This window comes from Pinus tabuliformis, chromosome J (genome assembly GCF_031772625.1).
Source record: "Pinus tabuliformis cultivar Carrire ecotype Pingquan chromosome J, CPIR1, whole genome shotgun sequence".
In the NCBI taxonomy this organism is placed as follows: Eukaryota; Viridiplantae; Streptophyta; class Pinopsida; order Pinales; family Pinaceae; genus Pinus; species Pinus tabuliformis.
This window is the reverse complement of record NC_142295.1, coordinates 1512064648-1512069971: the sequence shown is the minus strand read 5'-3', so window position 1 is coordinate 1512069971 and position 5324 is coordinate 1512064648. Positions and strand designations below refer to the sequence as shown.

At 40.9% G+C, this 5324-nt stretch overlaps 1 pseudogene; it reads right to left on the bottom strand.

Annotated features, from left to right (window-relative positions):
• Positions 1-230: 230 nt before the first annotated feature.
• Positions 231-2783, bottom strand: LOC149233206 (cytochrome P450 71AU50 pseudogene; annotated as a pseudogene).
• Positions 2784-5324: the final 2541 nt, after the last annotated feature.

Below are 5324 nucleotides of genomic sequence, written 5' to 3'. Positions count from 1 at the left end.
AAAATGCAAAACCTTCGCAATAACTTAAGCCTCCTCAATACAACCATGATACTTAGTTTTCTCAGCCAGGCCAGAGCAAAAGACCAGGTCCTCCCATGTCTTAGTTCCGAAAACATGCGTGGCTTTGAGAGATCTATTATTTCAACACTACATTAACCTAAACCAAACACGATAAACATGTGTCTATTTTATTGAAACCAAGGAAGACCGTTCGGAACGTCAACATAAAATCAGAGTACAGAGAGTCGAGGATTTGGAACAGCCACGAGTTCATAAGCTCGGGGCAATGTCAGTCCATTAAACCTTTCACTCATATCCAACTCCTGCCCATTCATCTTCCCCGGGAGCCTCTAGTTGAAACAGTGCAACAGCTGCCACATCCCAAACTCTACAACCAGCATTCCCAATTGTTGTCCGGGGCATCCTCTCCGTCCCGCTCCAAAAGGAATCCACTCAAAGTTCTGAACATTTACATCCACCTCTTCCGTCCCAGTTTTTTCCTGCATGAACCTCTCTCGCTTGAAACTTTCTGCATCCTCCCATGACTTTGGATTCCTCCCAATCGCCCAAAGGTTGAGCAGAACGCAAGTGCCACCAGGGATTTCATAGCCTGATACACTGCAATCCTCCAAAGATAAATGGAGAATGGCAAGAGGCCGTGGTGGGTGGAGTCTAAGCGTTTCTTTCACCACAGCTTGTAAATTAACGAGACAAGGCAGATCATATTCTTGTACCATACGCTCCATTCCAACCACACGTTCAAGCTCCTCCTGAAGGTTCTTCAGCCATGGCGGGTTTCTCAGCACTTCGGACATTCCCCACTCTATCGCAATCGATGACATGTCCGTTCCCGCGATGAACATATCCTGCAGAGACAACGTATACCAGTCTCTACTTTTTAAAAGTCATTGAAATTGAATGTTTTATTGTGAAAAAACATTTGACGTATAGCAAGGATGCCTTTCATATGTTTTCGTTTAATTTGGAATTCCTTATCATTATGTGCACAGATTGCAAGAAAAACATCCACAAGATCAGGGGTGACGTTGGGTCATTCCGCGCAACGTGTTCCTCTAGCACATTGTTAAAGAAATGGTCTACCGTCTTGTGTATTCTCTTAAATCGCCGTCCCAAACCTTGCAAATCCAGCCACGCCAAGTATGGTATATAATCTGCGATATTGAAAGTACCGGCTAAAAGAAAACTTTATTTGATGCTCCCAGTTGACCGTTGGTCCGAATACTTTCTGCCGAAGGCCATCCTGCAGATAATAGAAGTCGCAAGTGTTGACACAGCTTTGCTAATGCTTACGGGAACATGAGAGCCCTCGCTTCTGCAATAATAGAATGAATCATAGCCGACACTTCCTCTTCTCTTATGAAGCGGAAGGACTCCAAGCGTTTGGAGCTGAGAAACTGTAAAACGCAGATCTTACGCATTTGTCTCCCGTAAGGACCATACAGAGCATAGCCCACGTTAGAGAAATTATACGACAAATACTTAGCAGCCATGGATTGAGGTCTTCCAGCGAAAAGGCGATCATTATTCTTGAGAAATTCCTTGGCCATATCTGCGGAGGAGACGACTAGGGGGAGGAGACGACTAGGGTGAGTGCAGAGGACCCCAGGCGCAGAGACATGAGAGGCCCGCATTTGAGAGAGAGAGTTGCTAGGGCTTGGTGTGGAAGGTGGCCGAGCAGGAGGTGTAGGTTTCCAAAGATCGGCAACGGAAACTGTCACGCCCCTACACCTGCGGTAGTCTTCCAGCCGCTTGTAGCAAGGTGCGGCACCACCGAACGCTTTCTTTTCACCAATACTAACATTCGTCGACTACGCCTACTTTCACATTAACATACTTAGCTTGTGTTTCGCAACTAAGTAAAATGCAATTATCCTTTATACTTAATGAAGCCCATACTCATTCATTATCATCATGCAATTATACCAAGAACAACAACAATTGCAACAAGTATAAAGGGGAGGGGCAACTCCCCGTAATGTGAGTCTGCCCGACAATATATTATATTAGTTTTTCAATAATACAATCATCAAGTATACTTGGCAAAACTCCAAGTCTATACTTAAAATATTTTACAACCAAGGCATAGAACAGCCTTTTACAATCATGTGCACCCTTGTACAAAGAGAAGTGCCCATCTGAGCCACTTATCCTCTCTACCAGGTCCTGCACATACAACCCGAACCTCGACACGCTTGCCTACACTCCAACCGGCATAAGAAAACCCAAATCTACACCTTAACTAGCATGCGCATGAGATGTGCGCAGCTCTTCTTCCTCTTGCGCAGATCTTTACCCCTCTTATGCGTATAAGTGAATGAGATTCGATGGTGTACAAATGAGCTCAAGCTCCACATACTTATACCATATTCAACGTGGGTTTACATGGGGTGTGCAGCCCCATGGCCGACCCCACAACCACTCATAACACATGCCCATATGTATTATTTACAAGTCGGCTTTCATACTTTCTTACTTCGCATATAAAGCTCACGCTCAACACTTAGTCGCATAAGTGTTCATGTTATCGTCGCATCGTCATGCAAGGTTTCGTCGTGTCCGCTCGTGCCCTCGTGCACAATAACTCGTCGTCGCCCGTCGCACCGTAACTCGGAGGCCTTACAGAAACTGCCCTGGTGGCAACTTCTCACTTGGAACAAGAATGCGCATGACACCGCCAATGCAAGTAGGATAGGAAAGGAAAATTTTATGCAAAACTCAGCACATTCCAGCACTGGCCGCTCAGAATACAACAAATTCGCCATTGCTAGCAAATTAGCCACCCACAATGAATGAGGTACTCGGCAGGCTCGTCACATCTATATATAAAAAGAATTGGATCTGGCATTGGCACTCCTAAGGGGAGTCGTCTACCGAGCCGGAAGAATTGTCGGAATCTGGGAAAAAAATTCAAAAAATCTTGTAAAAGTAGTGTTTGAATGGTGTTTTTGATGGTGAGAATGGATTCAGCACCATCAAAAATGTTTAGGACACATTTTGAAGTTTAACAACTATAAATTGGATTTACAAAAATCCTTGTCGAATATTACGACAAAAATTTCCATAAATTTCTAGCTATTCCTGAAGCTAGACTACGGCCTCCTGAATTTATGTTCGAAAGTATATTGTAAAATGATGTGATTGACTGTAACTCTGCACCTGTAAACCAGCCGGAGGAACCGTATTTTCAAATAAATAAATAAATGTAACTAACTTCGTAAGTTTCATACGCACACACTGCCCAATAGAAAGGTATGACGACCTTCATAAAATTAAAGATATTTTGTTCACTAATACCGCCACATTGTCGACATTTTCAATCTGCCATGAACTGACACTTGTCGCCCTTTTATAAGACAAGAATCTCGGGAGTAGATGTCCCTCTTTTGTTGAAAGTTGATTAATATATGGAAGCGGGGTAATTGTTTTAACAGTTAAAAGTAGCTAGAATTTAGGTAAAAAAATTTCAAAAAATCTTGAAGATGCCGTGTTTGAATCATGTTTTTGATAGTAAAAATAGATTCAGCACCATCAAAAACATTTTGGACACCTAAAATTATGAATTTTGACAGTGTTTAATTGAATTTACAAAAATCCCTGCGAGATTTTTTCAAAATATGGCCGAAATTTCCCCAACTTTTCAGGGCAAAACGCATAATTTGTAGACTACGGCCAAAGGTAAAGCTGCCAAGGAAAGAAGAAAATCAATGGTATCTAATAAGTATGGTTTGTCAACTATGTTTTACTTAATATATATATGATTTTACGGTCAATTCATAACATAATTCATAATATAAATATTATTAGAACATAATAAAAAAATTGATATGGGAAATGTTTTTATTTTTTATTATTACTATTTTTACATAGTTAAAAAAAAAAAAATTCCCATAGAAAAAGTCGTAATTTATATTCATATTGAAATAAATTACATTTTGTAGATGCTTAGAGCATATGCAGATAACTGTCCATGAATAGGACAAAAATACTGATAAAAATAAAAAATATTTACAAATACATCAAGCCTATACTTTTCTGCCCTTCTTCTTCTCCACCCTACGCCAACCCTGAGAGTCAGAAGGGGGAACAATGATGGCCTGCGGGTACTCTTGTGTGTTCACTGGAGGTTCTTTGTCGGATTCTGATCCTTCAGATCCATGAGTTCTTTTGTTGCCACTAACTTCCAGCTGTGGAATTTTCTGCTGCTGAAAATGGTCCTCCATTTGAGGGTCTCGTGCTTTTTCTTCCTGTGTGCCGTTCTGTTCCATATTTATATCAGGTTCCTCTTGGTTCACTGTATGCTCTGGCTGAATGTCCTCTTCTTCCAGCGGTTCTGTATTCTGCCACCCATTTGGCTTTTTTTGCTGTTTCTTGTTTCCTTTTGGATTCTTTCTGGCCAGTGGGAAAGAATTTTGGAGGTGTCCTATTTGCCGACAGCTGCGGCATCTCAATGCAGTGTTTTCATAGTCTAGGGGTTGTATCCACTCAGAGTTGTTATAGTTTAATGAAATTTTATCAGGCAGCCCCTGACTCAAGTCCACTTCAACGCAAGTTCTAGCAAAAGTGAAAATCTCTCTGCTATATCTGTCTTCATCAATTTTTAGGAATTTCCCCAAGGAATTCCCAATGGCATATAATACTGTATGATGCCAGAAATGTAATGGGAGGTTGTGAAACCTCACCCAAACAAGCGTTGTTGAGATTTTCATAGTGTTTGCGTCAAAAGCAGAAAACCAAGGGGTAACAAAGAGACCTGCATTACCCCAGAACCTACGCCCCTCATTGATAATACTATCCCTTTCTTCCTCTGTGTGGAAATTTACAATGAAAAAACCCTTTGAACATAGGTATATATCACATTCTGGTGTCCAGTGGGAATATATCCATTGATGTAAGGCATCGGATTTTGGCCAGAAACCATTAAATCTACATATGACAGCATGTTTAGAGAGGTCAGAGTGTAGTGCAGTTACCTCTGGTATAGTAACTTTGAGCATTGAATATTCCAGTTTTTGTTCTACTACATGTGGCCCTGGTTGCTCTGGTGGTGGCTTTGGTTTGTTCTGCATTTTTTCTTTCCCCTTGACTGCATCACGAAAGGAGCCTGGATTCTTTGAGCCGGATCCATTGCTACCTCCACGCAGTCTTAGGTTAAGAAAAATGGTTGTATCCTGACAGATCCCATATTCCAAATATATATTAAAAATTATATGAGCACAAATTTTATTTTATTTTAATTTCTTAAATAATATGTTTTTTTTATTGTTTTGAGTGTGTGGTTTTGAAATCTTAAATCTCAATTTTGC